Source organism: Ambystoma mexicanum, chromosome 7p, assembly GCF_040938575.1.
Source record: "Ambystoma mexicanum isolate Mex_15411 chromosome 7p, UKY_AmexF1_1, whole genome shotgun sequence".
In the NCBI taxonomy this organism is placed as follows: Eukaryota; Metazoa; Chordata; class Amphibia; order Caudata; family Ambystomatidae; genus Ambystoma; species Ambystoma mexicanum.
In genome coordinates, this window is record NC_090939.1 from 113,720,828 (window position 1) to 113,746,170 (window position 25,343).

The window sequence follows — 25,343 nt, forward strand, 5'->3', positions numbered from 1 at the left end:
GTGAGAGACAATAGTTTTTGTGTGGCACAGTGTTTAATCGGGAGCCAGTGGAGTTCCCTCCTGGCTTCCGTGATATGGTCTCTCCTAGAAAGATCAATAATGGCACAAACTGCGCCATCATGAATAACTTGAAGCGCCCCAATATTAGCTTTCGTGGTACCAGGCAACAGACTGTTGCAGTAGTCAAGGTGCGAGTTTATCAAAGCAGTTGCTAATAGACATCTATTTTTTTAATGAAATATGGGGACAAATGTAATTCAACAATTTGGTGAAATAGCCACAGGAGACTCGGACGTGGGCCACCTGAGGCTCCATGGAGAGGTCAGTGTCCAGAATGATGCCCAAGGTCTTAACATATTCGGCGACTTTGATTTGGTTCCCTGCAATACGAAAACTGTCATATTCTGAAGCAAGTGTTTTGATTTTCTGTCCTGATGCTATGATCAAAAGTTCAGTTTTCATAACCATCTATTCATGAATGGACTCAGAGATTGAAATTATTGCATCCGCGTCCTGCCTATAACATCCAGACAGTTCCAACATGACCTGGGTGCCATCTGCACAATTAGTGTACTGGACACCCAGGTCATCTAGGAGGGCAGGGAGAAGCATAATATAGTGAAAAATCTAGGGGATATGCAAGATCTCACAGATAACCAGTGTGGGAGCAGAACTGATATTGTCCAAAGCCACCCTGGCATCCCTGGGTCCGAGAAAAGACGACATCCACTTTGAACTCAAACTGGAGCAATATGCCTGCTCGCCTAACCTAGCCACTAACAAAGAATGCTCAACTAAATCAAAAGCGGCTGACAGGTTGAGCAGCACAAGGAGAGCTTTCCGGCCTGGCAAGATTGGATTTCAAGTCCAGCAACACAGTCTCTGTACCGTTCCTACAGCTAAAGCCTGAAGGCCGTGAGTTGAGTATCTTAGTGCTCTCCATAAATTCCTGAATCTGCACAAAAGCGACGCAGTGAAAATGGGACGTTCGCTATGGGATGATAGTGTTTTACTATGGTAGGATCTCGGTTACTCTTTTTCAAAAGAGGAGTGATCCAAGCCTCCTTGAGAAGCAAAGGTAAGTCTGCTTCGGTAAAAGAAAGGTTGACAAGTTTGGTCACCCATGGAGCAAGAGTGTCCATGCAAGCCTTAAAAATGCTAGAGGGACAGCTGTCCCCATAACGTGAGGTAGGCTTCATTCCTGCAACAATTTTGCAAATCTGGGCATCTGAAGAGGATTTAAACTCAAGTAAAGACTGTACATGTTCCTTGTTAAAGGAAGATACTAGAGGGTTAATGGAACTCAACTGACCTTTCATGCACTTGGGGCATTGGTTTTGCTGAACCGCTACGGATTGTTGATGGCCGGAAATGTTATGATTGAACTCATCATGGATTGTCTGACACCTGGCAGAATCTTTGAGCGGTGTTGTTTTGGGGGTGGGAGGGGGAGATTTACCCTCAAACTCTTTGAGAATGGAAAAAAGCTCACGTGTATTAGATTTAGCGGTGGAGATCCGATTATTAAAGCTATGAGATCTTGCATCAATAATGACCAGTTTCAAATCTTTTACAGTTTGCTTATAAGGGCAAAGCAAGAGATGAGAGGGGGGCCTCTGCCCTTATCATACCACGTAGATTCCTCCCCCTTTAGCAATCGGTAAACCAAGAAGCAGACCAGTGTGTTAAAAGAATATATATTTAGTATTTAATATGTAAACTTAATGTTTCAACAAAATCACACAGCAAACCGCATCACTCTGTGGCCCAAATGCTATTCTTTCCTGATAATTCACTTTTCACGCAAATTGAAAACACCAGTTGGTTTAGGATAACATAGATCACAGACTCTTTAACCCCACAACATGTACAGTTTGCGTTCTTTGGTTATTTCCACCCTGGTTACATAGAAACACTGGTAGAATACTTCAGATACCTGCGTCACTCACAAACTACTCTTATTGTGCAGAATTGTGCAGCACCCAGAACATGAAGGAACCATTTAATTTCACAATATACTTGGCATGGGGTTTTCTTTAAAACATGTAGCACCTTAAAACCTGACCGGATCATATGCTTGGCAATACACTTGACATGAAGTTTAATTTAAATAACATGCAACACTTTGCTATTGGCAAAAGCAATTTCACACATGCAGCACTTCTTTATTTTTGTATCTCCCTGTGCACTTGGCAATGCTAGCAGTATTGGACCACAACAGACTTTTAAGAAAAAACACCCTTTAGATACATTTAACCCTTTCTCCTCCACTACTATTCAATGAAGAATCTCTCATTTACCAGGAGTCACTTCCTCACTCTCTCTAGCTGGGGAGTTGCTTTCAATCAGGGACTTCACTCTATTTAATTTGGCAAGACACTTTTCTGCCCCAGCACAAACACAGATATTCAGTTTGCATGTTACACCTCTCTGCTTCAAGGCAGGGTCTGGGGAATGGTCAACAGTTATAAGTACACCACTTCACTTTGGGAGATTTTGGAGTTGGCCACAATGAGGTAATAAGGATACCACCTGTTTTAAATGACTATACCTTTAATCAGTGATAAGAAAGAGATCCGAGGTTTCGAGCTCCCCTGAGTTGTCTATATAGGATTTAATTACATTATCATTCAGTAAAAATGCTAAGGATCTACTTGGTCTACTCAACCAATCAATAAGGGGAAGATAGTAAACCAAGCAGATCCCCACAAGACTTGCTTTGATTGGACAAGTTTAATTATATAGAATATCTCTGGGTTCTGTGCTCAGGAAAAGACATCACAGCTTGTGGATACTCAGGGGAAACATGGGGACTTGTTCAGACAGCCTCTCCAGGTTCAGTCAGAATCCATCCCTTTATTTGCCTCTCCAGGTTGCCTCCAGATTTTAGTTTTCCTCCCGGTCCAATCCACCTCCCAACTAATGTGGGTTCTCCAGCAATTTTTTCCAGCAGTTCCCACTCAAAGTATGTCAGACAGCTCCCCCCGTTTCCCATTGTGCGTCTCCTTATACATCTTAAACCACTCCCCCAAAATATTTAAATTAGGAGAGATCGGCTCATAGGCTATTAATTCTGATTGCACATCTATTTACCTCCCCTTATACAAGGTCTGGCCTCTTCTCTTAGAATTGGTTACTTCAGTCAGTTACTAAGCCTCAATTCCTGAGAGTTATGACTCCATCCCTTTGAATTATCTTTCGGAACAATTTTACAGTTACAACTAAAAAACTAAAATATAAAACACAGCAATAGCATTATATATATATATATACATATATATACATATATATATATATATATATATATATATATATATATATATATATATATATATATATATATGTATATGTATATATATATATATATATATATATATGTAAGCATGCCAGGCGCCAGACATAATGAAATGTGTCTGCCATCGACACAATTAATTCAACAAATATAACAGAGATTTTTAGATTTTTACGACATTCACTCGATTTTATCTGCAGACACCTAATTCAATAAGCTATCATCCCCCCAACGCTCTGCTTTGCACATTCTGAGAAGCTATCATCACATTTGAGCTTTTTATAAATATGTCAGAGTTACTGATCCTGAGATGTTGACATGCATAGTTTTACTTCAATGAACTGGCAAATTACATTTCTTTTCTTCAAACTTAGACACAGGTCAGGACCATCAGCTTCTTTGTTTATTTTGCCTGCCCAAAGTCTTTTGCATTATTTTTCCCAGGGCTAATGGCCATTTGGGTCCTTACCTTCTTTAAGCAGAGGGTATAACTCCTACCCTTACTCATGTGGCAGTCTCTGTAACATGTCCATTGTCAGTAAGTCCCTGGACTTCGCCAGGAATATAATTTTAATTCTCTATATTTTTATAAGATCACCCCCATTATCTGGGTCTCATTTTCTCACAGTGGCCATCTGCTCTCGTCATAAAACTGGCACACGCCCTGCCCTTTCTTGCCTCTGTGAGTTTCAAAGAGATTCTTAGATAAAGAGAAGAGCTTGACCCTTGCGTCTGATGGGGGAAGGTGAACAGTTCTGTGCCTTTGAATCTCATGAGAAAAACGTTTTTTGGGCTAAGCATAGCTTTTCTTCATGAACAAAAAACTGGTATTTTTGACAGTTGCAGTTCCTTTACACATGAAGCCTGCGTTGATATCTTGCATCAGGACATTCATGTCCAACTTCCCATTATATCGAGAGGCTGACAAATAGAGACGCGACCTTGCCCTTTTCGACGAAGACACGCGAACCCCGCAGAGGGAATCGTAAGTCCGAGGACAATAGCCCAAGTGTGCTGCAATAGATGTTGGCGGTACCCATAGTATTTCCATGCTGATAAGCAGGGGCGAGGGAAGCTCCCGCGACCGTGGTAGCAGCCTTGACTCCAGTGGAGAGGCAAGCTAAGCAGTTCATCACAGCCCGTGAGTCGAGGGGAGAACCGATAAGAGCCGGGCTGTTGTGAATGACTGTCGCAAAATGACAACTTGAACTGGGTATAAAGATCTGTACAAATGTTGAGGGGAGACCAGCTGCAGAGGAAACCAGCACCACGTGGGTACTAACTTGAGAGACTCATAGATACCAGGAGGCCACAGCAGAGCTGCCAAGTTAGGTCAAAGTGGTCATATAGGAGGTCAAGCAAAATCCCTCTACAGTTGAAAACCTTTGTCCTAGGAACTGTGAGAAAGTAAGGGAAGTGAATCCTGTGGGCATTTGAAAGTAATGGTGAATATGAAGTTGGCAAGAGTGAACCCAGAAGACGGATGCTCACAAGAGGGGGAAAAGTCTGAAGCCCCAAGAAACGGTGTGTTGACAAAAGTGAACCCGGCCGAGGGATGTCCACTGGAAGTGTTTAAAAGGACATTGAGAATTGAAAGTGGTCCAAGCCCGAACATAGGAGATGCAGGGGTGAAGCTATTACCCAAAAGTTAATTGAAATCATAGTGAACCCGGTGGAGGGAGGCTGAAAGTAAAGAGGGGTCAGCGCACAGAAGAGGGAGACCCAGGGGTGAAGAATCCTCACCCAAAGGGAAACCAGGAAAAGAACTGTTATTTTGCTAAAGGAACTTTTGTATGTTTGTGTAAACATATCAGGCCCTCGGAACCAGAAGGCAAAACCACTGAATGCCTGGATACTGATAGGAACTGTTTTTGAAGCCCAAACGAGGGAGATCCATTTTTCTGACAACACTGCTGGGGTATTTGGCAGTGTTGAAATTTCCATGCTGGCCTTTCGGTCTGCCAGTCAACAGTGTGCTTTCAAATCACAGGAAAGTATTTCTGCATTTTTAGGCAGCAGTCAGCCAGATACAGTTTCCTTTTGTCTTGGGACTGAAACTACCCCACTATCCCAGGTTGTGATAATGAAAGATCTTTAGTGGGACACTCTCATATTATATAAAAATCAAGCAAAACAAACATGAAATCCTTTCAGAATCCTCATTCACCAAGCAATCTGTGCAGATCGTGGAGACCTTAACTCGCATCCCAATGTCCTACAGTGGTGCCATATGGCTGCACATTGCATTTTTATTAATTTCCCGGGTCACTTTTAGTTTTTAAAGAGGATACATTTCCTGAGGAGCATTCCTGAGTCCAAAGGCTCCCTAAGGGAAGGGATCACAACATGTACCCAGGTTGCCCCACTAAGGAAGTTCTCCTGGTATGCTGCTAAGATCACACTGGACAAACATACATCCATATAAACACCAAACATTCTTCACCTGATGCATTCCCCACCTCTGTCTGCAAGCTCTATTCTGTGTTTCACACTTATACCTTATCCACCCACTCTCTCTCTTCAAGCAGGCTAAAACCTGGCTGCACCCAGCAGGGATCTATAACCCACTTTAAGGACAAGGCTTTAGTACAGATGCATATTAACATAACCTAAACTCTGGCTAATGGAAGATGCCTTAATTTTCAGGGTCTACAACTCAGCTGTTCCTCATGGATCAACATAATAAACAACTCAAAAAATGCAGTGTTAAGGCCCTGCAGACTGGCATTATTCCATAAAGAAAGTATGTGTGTGTGTGTGTGTATCTGTGTGTGTACATATGTTGCCATAAATGGTCAATGGTAGCCTCATGAGAGGACTCATTAACATATTCAATGAGCCGTGATGGCACCGGAAATGAACCTATCCTAATGGGAAATGTGCAAATATCATTCAATTGGCCTTGCCTAATGAATGAAAGTGCACAGGAAGAAGGAGTTCTTGCCAGCTAGACAATCACCAACACATGAAAAATAGCCAGAGGGTAGATATTTTCTTATAGTGTTGCTGGCGAAGTAAATCTCATCAAAGTCACATTTTGCGTTGTCTTCCCCCATGTGCCCTCAACTTGAGCTCTGCCTGCTTAGGATTTCAAGAGGTAGCGCAAGGCAAGAGGAATTCTGGTCAGTGCGACATCTAGAAGAGTTTGGCCGGGAAGAAGGTGAAAGTTGAATATGGTGATAATAACTGTTAAGGTGGCCATGACATTGTTCAATTTAATGCATCTAATTTTATATATCTTCTATACGGTTATACCATTTCTTGCTGAAAATTATTATCTCTGTTCATTCTCTATGTTTACCAGATATACTCAAAGTCTGTAATGTGCTAACATATGTAATAATATCTGCATCTTGAATAATAAAAAATTATGAAAATGAAAAAAAAAAGGTGGCCATGACAATGTTTTAATGGATCTAACACTCTTAAAGAGATGTGTCTTCTTACCCTCCGCCAGTTTACCTAAACATGGAGGAACTGCCCAAGTAACTTACCTATCCACGTACAAAAAAGCCTGATCTGGATGCTACGATAAGGAACCTGCAGTGCCGTCCAGGACAGTCTAATGGTGGACCTCTGCCTGGTAACTTGGTGAAGTGGACTACCAACCTTCCAGTGTGAGACCAGAATCCCTGCCCAGTTCCCATGTCTTGGTGGAAACCACTGGAGGAGGTCTCAACTATTGCCTTGCCATGACTGCTGCAAGAGAGGGCCTGAAGGAGGTAAGAAACATATGCTGCTGAGAGAGCCAAAGACTTGCTTCTAAGATGGTGTCCAGTGAAAAGGAAGCCGCCAAAAAGGTTGTTTTCACAAAAGGATTGCAGCAAAAAGGCTGTGGTGTAACCCCGTAAAAGATTCTCCATTATACCGCACAAGGGGAGGAGGGTTTGCAGGGGTGTCCCATGCTCCCCTTGAATGGTGCAATGGGTCTGGGCTTGTGGGGGTGTCTCCCGCATCCATTACATGGATTATGGGGCCCACACCACAGCCTTTTTGCTACAGGTTTTGGTGAAAACTTCCCCATTTGGCAGCACGCATTTCACATGAAACCTCTGAGATATCATTCCAGGGTCAAGCCTAGGTTGGTAGAACAGTATGATGCTCTCCCCCTCTTGTGCCGTATGTTTTTCCGGTTCCTCCAGGCCTACCTTCCTGCACTAATTTGTAGTCTATCTCTACATGCTCTTCAAAGCTGGGAGCCCTTTGCTCTCTACCGGTGCTCCTCTCATCGTAGTCATATCTCCACCAAGCCAAATGCCATGAACCATAGCCTACCAACACTGATCATTAATATTAATCTATGATGCCCAGCTGCTGCTTCAATTACTAGAAGGACCTTTGGATTGACTGGACAGTGATACTGACACAGGATGGCATCCTCTGCAATGAAGGCTGGCAACTATGCATCTGTAGGGTCCTGTAATCAGAGACTGAAACAGTCCCTGGCCCTAAAGAGGCACACCTTAAATTACAAAGGGAAAACCCAGACAAAAAGACTAAACTGCAAGATTTCAATTCAAGTACGCACTAGCTTAACCTAATAACAACAGTGGATTGCCAACCCTGAGTTACACACAGCATCATCGTGCTGCTTTAGACCAAATCTTGGCTTCATTGGCACATATTTTGACATCTGGGTCAAGTTCTTCATAAGGGGACCATTATATATAGGACTTTGCGATGATCATCCCAGAAGCACTTGGCACTTTAGAAGCACAACAGAGTACCTCTCCATTGATGTACATGTTGAGCTAGCTCTGCATCAAGCACCCCCATTCCCTCCTTCCACAGATTTTGGGGTTCATCACCCTCCTCCTCTTCTGTTGGGTAAATTGCACAAAGGGACATGCTCTACCAGTCATGTGCATTTCTTTATCTTTTTTATTTATTTTTTATTGAAATTAGTTGAATTTAATCAACCTTACAATATCATAAAAGGATATACAAATTCATAATTTCAAACAAGCAATCTCAAACTCACTATTCTGCACAAATTCATTCATTATATAAAAAGCACAAACAAATCAGACAAAACAAATTACTAAGACTAAAAGAAAAATCACTTAAAAATATAACAGTGATTAACCATTAACAATTCACAATCAGTTAATTCCAATGTTCACATTCATTGAAATAGTAGCACTTCACCATTGAGTATTCACATATGACCAGCTCCAACCCTCTCAATCATTAGACTACGGCCTTACATACAATGTGCATGTATGCATTTCTAGTATAGGTATCAGCACCATATACTGCCATCTATAGAATTATTATTTCTTTAAAGCTACAACAGGCAATGTTCTCCAAACATGCTAGTACTCTAAAGACTTTAGTCCCGCAGTAATTGAAGACTTGTGAGGAAGTTCACTGTGGCTAATTGTATTATCGGTTGAGAACAACTCATAATGCTGGACCAGCATGTTTTCTCATCCAGATTTCTCAAATACTGACAGTATTTCGCAAAATGAATTTGTCTAAGAGACTTTAAACATGGACATTGAGTTATCAGATGTTCTAGTGTCTCAAGCGCCCCTCTTATCAGACAAAAACGACAAACATTGTCATTAGCTGGTAAAAGACGTCGTTTTGTTAGAACCTCGCGTGTAGGCCACATATTAAAACGTAGAAGTATGATAGCCGATCTAAGGGCCGTGTAGGGGATTTCAACAGGTAAGGTGGTAGAATCTGCTGTCGCTGTTTTTTGGGGGGAAATCTATTGTGGTCCCCTCCTTGATATTGCATACATTTATCACAGGTATTAATCCAGTCAGCCCGGTAACTTCTCTTTGGCTTTATCTGGATTTGATACCAACAATTCGATAGTTAGATCTGCAGTACCCAGAATTTGACAGATCTTATTTACCCAAGTTGACATAAACCTATCTTTGGATGTAAACATGTATACAGATAGTGATCGTAGTGTAACCTCATCAATAGTGGACACAAGACATTTCCTAAACAAGGAACAAAGTCTCCAATTATGGAGTGCTTGGAGGGAAACAAGACCCAGTTCATACCTGATCCAGGCATGCGGCACACAGCCTGGCAACAAGAGAATATGTCTCCAAAATGTAGCTTCCAAACGATCGAATCGGAGCGAAGTGGTACTCTGAAGAGTTTCCAGTCCATATAGAATTGCCGGAATAGCTTTTTGGTTCCAGTAGGACCAGGCAGGCTTAATTGAAAACTTTCAAAATTTGGACATGATTAGTTTTGATTGAGCTATTGCTGTGTCGAGTTTCCTCTCCACCCACTCCAGCTGGGTATTTACATTATTTCCACCTTCAACGCACATTCCCAGATACGTATAGCAGGGCACTCTTTCTAATTCAACCTGGTTAATTGTCCAGAGAAACCGATTAGGACCAGCCCTTCTTGGGGAGTAGATAACAATTTGCATTTTCTTAGTATTGATTCTGAGTTGGTTCAACTGGATATATATCTGAAAGGCTGACAAAAGATTTTGAAGGCCCATTTGAGTTTTTGAAATAAGCACCAGGTCATCTGCGTACATCAAGGCCTTGATATTATGCATACCCAGTTTTGGAGAGTCTGATACAATTTCAGCGAACATATTTTTCAAATAATAAATGAAATAATAAAAAATGGATGAGGCCTACAAGCAACCCTGCTTGAGACCGCGTGCTGTCTTAATCGCACTAGAGAGAACTCCATCTAAAGAGAGCCAAACATGAATAGAAGTGTCTGAGTGCAGCGCATAAATGATTTAATACAATGAGGATGGGCATTGGTCTCTGACTAGTTTTTCAAATAGTAACACCCTTGAGATGGAGCCAAATGCAGAATGTAGATCTACAAATGCGAAATATGCAGGCTGTTTCATGGCATAGCACTGGGCTTTGATAGCATTTAAACAGACAGATTGATATGCATTCCCATGCCCGAGACAAAGCCTGTTTGGCACGGGTCACGTAGATGGTTTATCTTAGTCCATGAGTTAAAGTCCTGCAGCACAAGTTTGGTGAAAATCTTGCCTGGGGCATCTAATAAGGCATTGAGCCTGTAATTTTGAGGCATGGAGCGATCTCGTTTTTTGAAGATGGGATGATAATTGAAGTTTTCCATGACGTCGGCACCTGGCCCGATTTCACTACTAGTTGGAAATGTGGTCTAATATGATCGCCCACTCCTGGACATGTGATTTTAATGTCATGTTAGTAATGCCATCAGGCCCGGCAGCTCTAGAGGTACTAGCTTGTTGAATCAACACTTCAATACTTGATGGCGAGAACTCCAGAGACCAGCCAGCTACACTAGATGTAGCTGATTGTGTTTTTACAAAATTGGGGTCGGCATATAATTCATCAAAATATTCAACCCAATTGTCTTCCCGTACAACCATTAGTTGAGCATCAGCTTGTGAGGGACCAGCATGATTATTCAGTAACAACCACATGTGGGCTGAGTTTTTATTTGCTATGGTGCTAGCCATTTGCTCGCTATCGTGTTGGTACATTATATATTTCCTCGATTTGACCCAATTTTTATACATGCATTTTGCATGCTTCAGATCTTTCTGACATGTTTCCGTGCCTGCAGCTACAATGGATTTTCTTTCTTTTCGATAGGCCGCGCGTGCAGTTTGAATATCTTGGTCAAAAATGTGCCAATGCTTCACCCGAGCTTTTGGTGGACCACAAAAGGTGTTAATTAATGGTTTTCATAACTCTGTGTAATGTAACGGCACTGCCGCTCTAGCATTGTTTACCACAGAGGTTCTGTATGCCCCCACCTTCATATCAGTACATTTCAATCGAGACTTGGCGGCATTGATGGTCACCGCCTGGACTAAACAGAGCCTTTTGTCCGGATTACATTCACCTGTTATAGTTAGGGACAGCAATTTGTGGTCACTATTTGATGAATCAAGAACCATCAGGCTCGAGACCCGTTGAAGAAGAAGAGAGTCTACATAGATGTAATCAATCGTGCTGGAGCTGATATTTCTAAACCATGTGGTTCGAGCAGGCATATCATCATTTACAGTGCCATTAACCATCACAAATTGCCTTTCTTTCATAAATGACATCCATTTATGTACTTCTTTTGATGATGATCTGGGGCCCAACAATCTATATTTAGATCTCCTAGAATGATTGTTTAAGTTATATTATTTGTGATGTTAATTAGATGCATTATTCTATTAAGAGCTCTATAAAAGGCTTCCTCTGACATTGCCATCAGGTTCCGATATAGATTAACTAACGCTATGTTCCATGTTCCAATTTTAATTTTAACTAACTGCAAATAGGCGCTTTCTGTGTCCCACGCAATGATTGAGAGACCCATCTTCAAATTCACTGCGACCAACAAACCTGATGACGGGCGCCCGCCCTCCTGTTAACAGTGCAAGGAGGAGGATGACATCAAAACCATCCCAGATAGGGGTCGAGGTCAGCCAAGTTTCTTGAAGTGCAATGATATGGAAGGCCACAGAGAACTTTTTGAGGGAAAAATGTAAATGCGAGTGGCCTCTAGAGTTCCAACTTGCAAGTTTTAAGGTAAAAGGAATAGGGTGTATTAGTGGTTAATTTTGACCCTCCATTAGAGGCCACCTCTCATGATCAACAGTACTAAAAGTACTTTGATAGATATTAAATTTCGGCATCGCAATTTGGTTTTTGTTGGTCAATTGCTCAGGTTCTTCCGCCAATAACAACGCCATGTTAAATAGACTAATTTTTTCTTTCCAGATCAAATTAGCAACAACTCCTGAGTGTGTCCACAATCTAATGACGGAATTGTTGAAATCTGGAATAAATTCAATTTGTGCAATGCCATTAGAGGGCACATCTCGGAGATTTCTTAAGGCACTAAAGATGTTCAGCACACTCTTTCGAATCAACACATACAATGGGAAATCTCCTTCTCTGCATTTCATAATAAAGGAGTGTGAGTTACCCCTTTTTTGTTGGCATGATTTAAGCACAGATGGTAAAACCGTGCCAGATGGAATGTTGTGGGTCTGGGATGGCTGCATATGTGGCATCCTCACATTGTGCAAGTTTTCAAATGAGGGCACCACGCCATTCATTGGGGGCAAGGACCGTATGATTACTTCTTTTTCCCTTTGTGTTGTATGATTATTGCACTCCACTTGAGAAGGAGTTATCACATTCACAGCTGCACGCTCTGATAGATACATATTTATCACATCTTTAATTGATGCTGTTATGGTCTGTGTTTGAGCACCGTTTGGATTTGTATTTATAATGGGCTCTAGCAGCCTCGTTGCAACAATGGCCCTCATTCCGAGCTAGGACTACACCATGGAGTAAATAGCTCCATGGTTGGCAACCATGGAGCTATTTACTCCATGGAATACCCGCATGGTGAATGGAGTAATTTCCGGTCCATTCCAAGGTTGGATGGACCGGTAATTCCCCATTCACCATAGCCCTTCCCCATCCCCATTTCTGCCCCCATAGGGCTCAATGGGAATGGGGAAGGAGGTAATTACGGCACCGTAAATTACGGTGCCGTAATTTACTCCAAGGTCACTTTGCGGGTCCCGTAATTTACTCCTGCTAAAAGCAGGAGGTAAAGAGGGACCCGCAAAGGGAACTCGGAATACAGAGGTAAGGGATTACCACCATCGGTGCCCTTACAGGCGCCGGTAATCCCTTACCTCCAACCTCGGAATGACCCCCAATGTTAGGTACCGAGGCAGTTGCTGATTCTTGTTCGTGAAATTTTGCCAGCCTCAAGGAGTCTACAAGATGATTCAAGGGCGAGTGAGCAGGGGGACAAATAAGTGGGACAATTTTCTTCACTGGAGCACTAGGACTCGTGTTGGACATGCTATATACGTTCTCCGAAGAGATGTGTGAATCAATACCATCAGTAGCAAGAAGGGATGGGGCAATTGGAAAGTGTGAAGGTGGAATGCAGCCCCCAATTGCCTGAAAGAATGCATTCAAGGTGTTTTTTGGCCTTCTAATATTTGGCATGTTTTTCGTTTTCTTGGCAATGGCCCTTGGCCTTTTTAATTTTGTGCGGTTCATGTTTTTCTTTAGGTGGGGGACTTTAGTTTGTTGGTTGACCCGAGAAGGGGTTGCATTAGCCGCAATCTCATTTCCCTCATTAGCCAATTCAGCCTCATCCATTGAAAGATTGATGTATGATGAATCTTTGGCCACCTGGGGGAACACACTCATTGGAGAATCCCCCATAGGTCGTATTATTTCTGCTATTGTGGGCAGGGCTGGTACACAAGCTCCTTCTTGCGAAGCAGGGTCTAAAACCACCCTAAAGCCACCATCCGCTAAGTTGGTCTCCACATCACTTGTAAAAAATTCAGTCTCCTTCAGACTCAAACATTTTAGGCTGAGTTTTTGTAACAGTTTGCGGTTTGTCAACAAACCACATGTAAGATCCTCCAAAAGGTAGGCTTGTTTAACAAGCCTATTCTCCAACGTTTCAAAGAGTCTAAAGAGACTCTGCACAGAAGTATTAACTGCAGATAAAGCCAATTCTAACAGGACTGGAGTAGCTGGAATAGGAGGACAACTTTTATCACATTGTGTCAGATTCCCACGCGCCCTAGGAGTGGGCTGCACAAAAGAGGGAGAAAAGGACTGTGACAGTGAAATGGACGAAGAGATAGACTCTATCATGCTTTTACAGGCCTCGACCTCCTCCATGATGGAAATGGGGGACTCACATTGGGAGGCATATATCGATATAGCAGAATTATCGCTCACATCAATTGGAAAAGGTATGGGTGACAAAGCTATAGGCAAACAATTGGCAATTGGTGCACAATCTATCCTAACTGAGTCTAGGAAAGTTTGGTCAGACAGAAGGCCACTCCTATGAGTCTTTGCAAATAAAGACCCTTTGTCCAAATCGCTAGAAAAAGGAGGAACAAGTGAGGAATGCCTCTTAAGTACCTCTGCAGAGGACAAGGGCTGAGAGACCAAAGAGGCATTGACAAACATAGACGCCGTAGCATCTCCGATGACACATGGCGCAGGACTCCTGCTATTACAGGGGGTGAGCACAATTGCGGTGTGGCTTGAGCGAAGTGTTTGAGTCGGAGTGGCTTCCGCCACAACTGGAAACAACTTAGTGGTCGGCGGCATGTTTGTTTTCCAGGTATACATGTGTGCACCGTTTGAAAACTGACAGACGGCCCAGTTCTCACAACCTAGTGTCAGGCAGTAAGCCTTTTCACAGTTAACCCAGAAGGCACACTAACAAAAGAAAACCACAATTCAAACCACAGACTGTTTTACACCAGAAATCCAATCCTTCAAGCCCCAAGCCGCAGCGCTGTGGCGAAGCGGGAAAGCGGTACTTAATCTGGTACTTGCCCGTGTGCGCGCATGCTGTGCGCGTATGTGGGCAATATATAGGCAGTACCAAGAAAAGCGCAGGAGCCAATCCCTGCAAATCCAAGGCGGGACAACACAGGTAGCAGGAAGTGTCAATCACTAGGTCAATCACGAGTGCAATCACTCGGAAAAAAAGGAGAAAGTATGGCGTCACTAGGCGCACAGGCCAAGCAAATCCTAACAGTTCCTCACAGCCACAAACGTCACCTTCTATTTTTGTTCTCAGACACAAAGTCCAAGAAACTGGAGCAACAGCAGCAGCGTAGTGCAGCAGGAAAGCGGTACTTAATCCGGTACTTGCCCGTGTGCGCGCATGCTGTGCGCGTGCGTAGGCAATATATAGGCAGTACCAAGGCAAGCGCAGGAGCCAATCCCTGCAAATCCGATGCAGGACAACACAGGTAGCAGGAAGTGTCAATCACTAGGTCAATCACGAGTGCAATCACTTCTTTTTTCGCAGACACAAAGTCCCAGAACCTGGAGCAACAGCAGCAGCGTAGTGCAGCGGTAAAGTGGTACTTAATCCGGTACTTGCCCGTATGCACTAGATGTGCACTCGCATTTAAAAAAAAACAAAATACACTTAACAAGCAGAAAATGTCAACCTGTATTATTTATCAGAGCCATGTCCAATACTGCGCTAGGCAGTCAAGCACTACAAGAGCAAAATAATATAAAAATGCAATCCAGCACAACCTTAACTTGCACCAGGCAAGCTCCTAGTGTATTTCATCAGTACAAAGACCCCCACGGGAAGGGCTGTTCTGCACTAGAATGAAGTGCACAACACCAACTAGGAGTGCCAGTGGGGTGGCTTGACTAGAGCAGACCGAGGTTGAGGATAAAGCCCACCTAATCCCACATCTCCACTCCGGCAACCAAAAGATGAGGAAGTAAACAGCAAGGCAAGAATCAGAAAAGATTTATAGGGTACACTCACAAATAGCACGCGCAAAAATAGGGTAGTGTACAACCAGAAGAAACAAGGACCAAGGCAGTGGCTGTAGCTGAAACTCATTTGCCAACAAAATGTTTTCATTCAACTGAGTAACACTGGGAGTCTGAGCAAGAGTTTGACTCAGATTAGGAATGATGCATGTATCCTTGGAACAAAAAGCGCTATGCGGTCAGTGATGACCCCCACCACCAGTGACAGATTTAGATCTATCCTCCCTTGTACTTAAGCACAATGTCAGAACCAAAACAGTGTAAGGGTGCAGAAGTAAGCCTCAGAGAGAAATGTGACATAGTGACAACCATACAAAGTTTCTCGTGCCTCTACCACGGATGGAAAAAAGACCTGCACAAAGTTTCTCATGTCGCTGCACCAAACTAGTACGGATCGAAAAAAGACCCACACAAAGTTTCTCATGTCCCAAACCTAGCACGAATTGTATAAAGACCTGCACAAAGTCTCTCATGATGCTGCGCGAATCTATCACAAATTGTAAAACTGCACAAAGTTTCTTGTGGCAGTGCATGAAACTAGTATGGTTCCGAAAAACCTGCATAAAACTTTTCATGTCACTGCATGAAACGAACACAGATTGAAAAAAAAATACATGTGTGAAGTTTCTCATCCCGCTGCACTAAACTAACATGGAACCGAAACCACACAAACGTGTGGAAACATTTCAGTGGCAGCAGAACCGTAATGCTGATTTCTGGGAACGGGTGGGAGCGAATTCCAGTCCGGAATCCGCACTTTTTTGCTTCGCAGGTGAAAATTTCACTCACCTCTAGAAATTACAGTAATATCTCCACATATGTGTTAGAAGGGGATGGACGAGACTTTTCCAATGCCCCATTTCCGAAAGTTAACTTAAATAGCAGTTCTATCAGTGCTACCTGTGGAGAATCCTGCAGATCCCCCACTAAAAACCACCCAGGGTCTCCTCCCAGGTGGCCAGGAGACGGCAGACGCTTTTGATCTTCAATCCTGGCGGTGGTGCTCTGCGAGAGGATCACCTGGGTGTAGACCAGGCCCAGGGAAGTGGGGAGATTGCACAGGATGAGACACAGTATTTTTTCTCTAAGAAGAATACTGTTGATCCAGACATAGAGGAAGAATTGGCCTTTTGCCATTTTGATACTCCTCAATCCTGAAGGAGTGACTCCTGTCAAGGCATCATGAAGCAAGACAAAGGCAACAGATTCAAAGTTAAGAATCAAATGGTTCATTAAATCAAATGTCAGGGTGTTTGAAGGCCTAACTTGGCTTATTTCACAATGTCTTTGGCTTTTACTATTCAGGGCTCCCTGGTCTAGGTGCAGTTGCCAGACCACACGGTCCACCCATCACAGGTCACGCAACCAGGAACCTAAGGCTCTCCAGCCTACACAGGTTCTTCTGTACTTGCCCCTTTGTACAGATCCACATTAATTTAGCTTCTCTTTGTCAGTCTTTTGGCTCTATGTGCAGGTTCACACCCTCCTGGCTTCTCCTGGTTAGCCTCTTGGCTTTGCCATTATGTGCTACACGTTTTATGCCAGTATTTGGCCTTGCCACACCGTATCCATTCAGAAAGTTCACTTTAAGGTGGCTTTATGTATTCCCCACCTTTCTTTCACACTTTTTCACACTTTGCTGTATACTGCTTGGAAATGGGCACTTTCCCTTTTGGCTTTCAACCACTATTAGCTTTTGCCCATAATGTTTCATTCCGTTCAATATTCAATATACTTAATTTAGCTTTGTTTCAATTTTCATTGAGCTTGGCATTCCACGTGCATGATTTAGCTTTACTTCAAGTTTTCATTCAGTTTGGGATTCATTATGGACATTTTAACTTTGTTTCAGGCTTTCATTCAGTTTGGGATTCAATATATTTCATACGGCACTACAGTGCTTATGCATATCCCCCTAGGGCGCCCTGGCTCTGAGTGCCCTTCCCTTGCACTCACCGGTACTCAGCGTTCGGCTACTCTGCTTCCAGACGGCTTGACGGGTTGTCGGGCCGATCTCTGCAAGCACAGCTCTCTCTCCAAGTGCTCCTGACACACGCCAGTGGCTCCTCGGACGCAGACATCGTCCTCTCCTTCCTCTCTCTTGCTCACAGCTCCAGCTGCTTTCCTTCACCCATGGAGGCTCCCTGACCTGTGGCAGCCTAATGACAAGACTCATTCTAGGCTCCACAGGATCTCTGGGACATTTGCCGGCGTCCTGGCTTCGGACCCACCATGGCTAACTCCTTATGAGTAGGGTCCCCTGCTGGTCTCTCCCACACAGGCCTCCCTGTTGCTCCTTTTGCTCTTCCATTGATTCCCTTTCTGCACCTGCAACTACTTGATAGGTTGCACGTGTGGAGTCTTAATTGGGTTTGCCTGACTATAGTTAAAGTGACATGCCTGACCTTTAAAACACTCTGCAGGCATCTTCCTCATCTTAGTACTAGAGTGGTGAAATGAGCTTTTAGTATTCATTACTCCTAGTCACCTCTTCCTTGTCTCAGCACGGTCAGAGATAAAATGTGGGGAAATTAGGGGAGAGGTTTCACAATAGCCTATAAAGGCTCGCGGAGGGTTAGGTTGGTCTTCCATAGGAAAAGGGGGATATCATGTCTCACCTGTGGGCACCCCACACTCAATCCCAAGGACCCTCCACCCAGGTGATCCTCCCTTGCTTGTCCGCCCTCAGGGTCAGGATCCAAAAGCAATGGCCTTTCCCTTGCCACCTGAGAAGAGGATCCAGCGGGATTAGGAGTGAGAATACCCTCAGGTTTCTCACACTCTGTTTTTTGCTGAACAAAAGAAACCAATATGTTGTATTCCGAAGTTACCTTTTCACCCACAAAACCAAGGTATTCCAACAGGAGCGTTGAAAATGTGACCTTTTCTGCCCCTTGTGTTTCCAAAAAGGCGGTGCCTTATAATTCTTCTCTTGATAACATCTGGGAAGAAATTCCATCTTAAAACCTTGTAAAGATTTAAAGAAATCACATGTTCCCAAGATAAACTACAAGTCCCAGAATTCCTCAGGGGCTGTGAAGAAAAAGAGAGATAAAGAGGTTGAGGGATACCAGGTCACGCAGGCAAGCCTAATGACTCTAGACAAGGTCAGGCAAGCATGCCTAATGACACTAGACAAGGTCAGGCAACTAATCACACCAAACCTGCACCAAAACCTAACTAGCCCACCTCAGGGGCATAAAAGGCTGTAGGAAGGAGGAGCAGTAGAAAGAAGATGGGGCAGAAGCTGGACGGTCGGCAGTAGCAGGAGCAGAAGAAGCAGAGCACTTAGCCAGCAATTCACGAGGAAGTGTGACCACAACAGGGATGCCGGAGTAGAGAGGCAGATTTCACCTGCAGATTCTGAGTTGGTCCTGTGCTCACAAACCCTGAATAGTTGTGGCAGCACTGGAAGGGGCTGGAAGTCACAAACAGTCCTTCCAGGTGTGCCTCATTGCTGTGAATGCAGAGCAGAAGATGCAGTTGTTCCCAAGGTATGTGTGCAGAGGCAAGCTGAGGGAAATTGGAGAGTAGGAGATTCTCCCTTAATGAAGTTGGATCAAAGACACCTGTGCTGCAGAGGGGCGTGGATTCCAAGAGTGTCCTGCACAAGTAGCAGGAGAAGAAACTAAATCAGGACGCAGCAGCAGCCCGCAACCATCATAATCAGGAGTCGGGACGAGAAGCGCTGTAATCCTGAATTGCAGAATTACCTTGCTGGTAACTGTAACCAGCTTTAATTACACTTCTGCTTTCAGCTAAGCGAAGAAAAGTTAACTGTAGAACTGTGAAGTCTTCTTGAAGAGGGGAACGCAACACATGCTTAAAACAGTCGCTTGCATGTAATGAAAACCTCTCTTTCCCTAACATCAGCAATCCATTGTGCGGTCGCGTGTCACCAGTTAGCACGAAGAACGCTACCGAGAGACTAATTGAAATAAAACTTGCTTTCCTAAAATGATGCAAGCAACGTTTCAGAAGCCAGCGCATGAGACAATGTTTCGTGATACCTTGGAGGCTGTGTGCTGACGAAGGTGGGAAAGTGTCTCTCTTTGACGTGGCAGTTCGAGAGAGAAATGAAATCGCATGTGCCTTATTTTATTTCTAATAGCAAATATATCTTGCAACACATTAAAGACTGAAGCAGAAGTCGCAGAAGAGGTTGTAGCTGAAGCCAGAACAAGTATTACCCAAACCTATAGAACAAACTCTATAAAAGTGAATCCTTCTCTTTCAAGAACTATACACCAGTGTTTTGAAGTTGTTAAAGATATTGTTACCCAAGATTCCTCTAAATTGAATGGGACAAGAACAACCAAAGATGAAAGAGCGGCACAAGAGCTTTGAGGTAGCTATTGAAGGAAGTGTGTATATGAAGCTGGGGAAGGGAGCTGGGTGCTTGTTATTTTTAAATCTGCATGGCAACGGCTATCTGAAGAAAGAAGCAGTGGTCTAAAAGCTGACAACAGATTTGATGGTAGATACAAGACAGGCAAAGAGTCTGCCATTTCTGTTGGTATAGAACAAAGAGTGCCTTGTGTGAGAAACCTGAGGGCATAATCGCATCGACTCCCCTTGAATCCTCTGTGCAGATGGCCAGGCAAAGGCCATTGCTTTTGGATCCTGACACTGGGGGTGGAGAGGCGAGAGAGGATAAGCTGGGTAGAGGATCCCTAGGGATTGGGAGTGAGATATACTCAGGTGAAACACAATATTCACACTGCCCCTTCCAATAAGGACCCTCTATTCCAAGGGCGGTATTGGGGTATTGTCATACATATCCCATTGACCAAGAAAAGGGTGTGAGATGCCATCAACCCAAATGTACCAGAAAGAGAGGAAAAAAGATTAGATGCAAGTTGGATAAGACATGGTAACCCCCTTCTCTACTGACAACCACCCTAACCCTGCAACCCTTGTAGGCTATTATAAGCCAGTTCCCCTCAAATCTTAATATATAACACTTGACAGTACTGAGACAAAGAAGATGCAACTAAGAGTGATGAATATTACCCCTTTACACCACTCTGGTGCTGGGACGAAGAAGATGCCTACAATGAACTGTGAGGGTCAGACATGTCCCTGTAATTGTGGTCAGGCAGGGCTAATCAGAGTTCAACACCTGCAGCAGGAGGCCCATAAAAGGAGGCAGGCGTGGTGGCCCAGGAGAAGGAGCCAGGATTCCAGCAAACGTCCCAGAGGACTTGTGGGACCTGATGTAAGTGGACTTTGTATACCACACAAGCCTGGGAGCCTCTGAACCTCAGTATGTGCAGCAGGAGCTGCCAAGGAGCCCTGAATGCCGAGGACGCTGCCTGTGTCCGGAAACCAGCATCAAAGGTGCTGGTGTGAAGCAGGGAGCACACACAAACGAGCGGAGTTCGCAATGGTGGGTTTTCCCAACTTCAGGATGTGAAAGTGAAGTCGCAGGAAACCACCATGTGGGATCAGAGAAGACAGGTGAGTGTCAGAGAGGCGCTCCAGCACCGGGGAGATCCTAAAGGACCACAATTGAGTAACGGATGAGAAAAATAAATAAATAAATGCATAGTGAATACAGAAGTAAATGGAAATTCGATACTGAAAATCCCAATGCATATTAAAGACCGAACTAAATAGAAAATGAGCATTGAGATAAAACCAGTGCACATTGAATATAGAATGAATTAACAATTTAACATTTAAAAAGCGAACAAGTATACATTGAATACTGAACTTAATCGAGCCACATCAGAGAGCATTGAACTCTGAGCTGAAATTGAACTTTAAAACATATGTGGCACAATGAATCAACCCAAACCTGGAAGTCCAATATATTAAAAGCTGTGGGAATCCAAACAGAGAACATTCAGGTAGGGGAATCCCACCTTAGCTTCGGGCAAGTTAGGCTTCCACCATTTAAGTTAATAAATATCTTTTTGTTTGTACTTGAAGTCTGCTATGTGTGTCTTACTTCATGATTCCTTCACAGTTGCCAGCCTCTAGAGGTCGGAGACGTTTTGTTAAGTTGCCTATTCTTTGAAGTTGCAGTTGTAGCAGCAAAATTACTTAAATTCAGTTGTAGCAGCATTAGTAATTCTGTGGTCTTCTTTATTATTGCCAGAAATATAAAGCAGAAAGAAGTAAAAGCTGAAACAAACTGTGCAGAAAGGGAGTCTGCCCTCACAGTGTTATAATAAAAGGAAGTTGCTGAGGAGAGAGGAATCCTTCAAGCATGATATGATATGATATGATATGGCATTTATAACGCGCCTATACACAAGTGTTTCAAAGCATCCTGACAAACGTACGATACCGCAGGAGTGGAAAGCAGAGAAGTTGTTAACATAGTGAATTTAGTACATTTGTCTTCAACTTTGTCCATCTTTCCTGGAAAGGAAGTCGTCCAGGAAACCCCATTGGTTTTATTATTTTCATTGTGGAACTGCAAAAGAAGAATCTTTTCATCAAAGAAGCACATTTTTCCAGTGGATTTTATTTGGGTGAACTTTTGTTTCTTTGGAACTTTGCATGACTTTCGGTTAAGACTTTTTGGTTCCTTGGAAGAAACTGACTTTGGGACATTCCTGGGGAGCAGGATTTGCCCGGGATCACGAGAACTCATCCAGGAGACTGCATGTTTGGTAACTTTTTATTCATGTTGTTTTGCACGCATCAGAAGAAGGAGTCGGACGAAGTAAAGACATGTTTACTGTGAGGGTTATTTAAAGTAAAGTAAGGCCTAACTTTCCCGATGACTATGGCCGTTCCCTACCTATTTTACTAACTAAGGTGCTCGTCAGTCAGTGTAAATGTCCAAAACAAGTCCGTCCGCTTTCCAAATCTAACCTATCTGACACTACCACTAATATAACTAAGAGCAGGGGATTGACTGCCTTCTCCTGGTTACTGTGTTCTTCACAGGGATTCCGTTTTGATTCTTCTGTTCTACTCAGTAGACCAAATGAAAATAGTCTTTTGTTATCTTTTTAGTTAAGTTCTGCAACTCCTGTTTAGTTTCCTTTTTGCTTTTCTCTCTAATTATCTTAGTTCGATTAAAGACTGTTATCTCTATCTTGTAGGGTCCCGGGTCCTCTTGTATATTGTTCTCGTCTAGCATACTTTGAATACTCAATTTCCAATTATAAATCACCCTTTCCCAGAGTGCTTTTTCATGTATGAGGTTTATCTTCTTGCTGTCAGAAGACTGTATTCCCCAATTGTCTTTTCCTTCTTTATTCTCCTTTGTACCTTAGGGTTATGGGTTGTCGTTAGCCTTTTCCCAACATGAGAAGTTTGCAACTTTTCTTTCCTTACATTTTGTAGTATTTGTGTTTCTTTCTATTTCATTTACACAGTTCTGGTTTCTTACTTCATTTCCAATTCCCTTCACACCAATTCTGGGAGAAGTTTCATTTGCTTTACATTGAGTACCCCTTGCCCTTCTGGTATTCCCGTTCCCCGTATTACCTTCTGTGTTCAGGGGCAACGGTGCCAGTACCTACTGGAAATCGGATTCTCTTTTGTCTGTTTTGTAGCTATGCAGCTTACTTTCCACACTGTTTCTTTCTTTTGTGCCTCGCTCTCGTCTTCTAGATGTCACTGGTTTTGTTATTTGGATCAGGACTGATTTCCTCCTGCTGGTGGTTTAGTTTAGTTTAGTTTATTTATTTGTATGGTGCACCTAACCCTGAGGTAACTGAGCGCATAAGCTTGAGACATAGTTACAAAAACCATCAGAAATGACATACAGGTAGAATACAATGGCAAGCCGACTCAGTGTTACAGAAAAGGCGGAGGGCATATTAATACAGGTAAGTGCTGAGAGGAGTTTCCAAAGGTTACAGATGGTTGACAGCGCAGGAGTAGGTGGGTAGAGGCTGTTAACAAGCATTGACTGTAAGCCAGTTCTTTACTTTGGCTCTCAAGGGCCAGAAGGATTGTTCGGTTCTGAACGAAAGAGGGAGAGAGTTCCAACATTTGGTGGCCAGAACTGGGAAGCTGGCTCCTCCAGCAGTTTTTAGGTTAAACCTAGGGATGCTGAGGCAATGAGAATAGAAGAATCTGGTAGGTCCGGCTGGTTGATGTCTAGTGAATTTGTCTGACAAGTATTTTAGTGGAGTATTGGATAAACATGTGTGCGTGATAACAAGCGTGCAGAGCAAGATTCTGTCACGAATTGGTAGCCAGTGGGTGTTCCGTCTGAGGCTTCATATGTGGTGAGACCTAGTTATGTTTAATGCTGCCCTCAAGGCTTATTCTGTAGGACCTGTAGTCTATTCTATAGGACTTGTAGTCTATTAAGGTTTTGTTCTGAGGATCCTAAGAATAGAGAGTTACAGTAATCCAATTTAGATAGGACTAGGGCCCTAGCTAGCGTAATGCAGCTGTTGGGGGACAGGTAGGATTTGCATGCATTGATAAGCTTATTATTGTAAGCAGTTGTGGAGACAGTAGCTCTCACTTGTTTCCTGAGTGAGAGAGTGGAGTCTAGATAAACTCTGAGGGTCTTGACCGCCTTAGCACCCTTAATGGTGTTACCGTTAATGTTGAAAGACGTGTAGCGGGGGTCAAGTTTGTTTAGGCGAGCTTGGGTCCCAATGAGCAAGAGCTCTGTCTTGTCATGATTGAGACACAAGCTGTGGGCAGACATCCAAGCCTGTATTTCCTGGTAAATTTCATTTATCATGTTGGAATCATTCTCATAGCAACCAGTGAGCGTAATGAGGATCTGGGTGTCATCGGCATAATTCGTGTAGGTGACACCCATATTGTCAAGACAATCAAAGGGAATCTTAGTGAATATGTTATAGAGCGTCGGGGAGACGCAGTAGCCCTGGGGTACTCCACAGGTAATAGGAACTGGCTCGGCTGAGTGTACGAAGACTCTGGTGGTTCGGTTTGATAGGAAAGATTGGATCCAGTTCGAAGCAATTGGTGAGAAGGCAGCAGCTGTAGATAGGTGTTCTGTGAGGATCTTGTGATCGACAAGATCAAATGCTGCAGAAAGGTCTAGCAGCAGGAGTATGGCCAGCTTGCCTTTATCTTTGGACTCGTCCATTTGGATTTTTAAGTCCAAGAGGGCCATTTCTGTGCCGTGTCTCGGTCTGATGCCAGATTGGCAGAGACCGAGTAGGTTGTTATTCTCCAGATGTTTTTGTATTTGTATATAGGCCACTATGTCTATTATTTTAGGAGGAACTGGACAGTAGTAATGGGCCTATAGTTGGTCGGAATGTTGGGCTCTAGATTAGGTTTTTTGAGGAGGGGCATAACCCAGGCCTCCTTGAGGTTATTGGGGACAAAGCCAGCTTTGAAGGAGGAGTTGATCACGGTGGCAATGATGGGGCCAGGTCTTTTGCGCCTTCCTTGATAACTGGGGCAGGGCAGATATCACCCTGACACCTTGATGGTTTTAGGCTGGTGGTGGTGTTGGCGTTGTTGTATGGGTGTCCTGCCCACTATAACTGCTTTGTGGTCACGCCACCCCCGAACTCTCTCTTCTACCGTTCTTGGATTTGAACTGTAGGGTTGCAACATAGAGTTTCACAGTGACAAGTATTCAAATAACACTTATAATCAAGGTTTCTTGATTAAGTACTTATTTATTAATTTAGCAGTCAGTTTTAAAATAAGCCTTCTTTAGAAGGGAAACACAGGGTGGGCATCCTGCCACATACATTCGAGTATTTACAATCATTCATGCTAATATTTGTATTTTGTCATGTTTTATCTTGACAGGGATATCTCTGTGTGTACTATTA

At 43.4% G+C, this 25,343-nt stretch overlaps 1 protein-coding gene across 1 annotated transcript in view; it reads right to left on the bottom strand.

The window, feature by feature from the left end:
- The window catches only part of ZBTB20 (zinc finger and BTB domain containing 20), a 3,989,371-nt gene that overhangs the window by 2,923,126 nt on the left and 1,040,902 nt on the right, over positions 1 to 25,343 (bottom strand). The window lies entirely within an intron of this gene.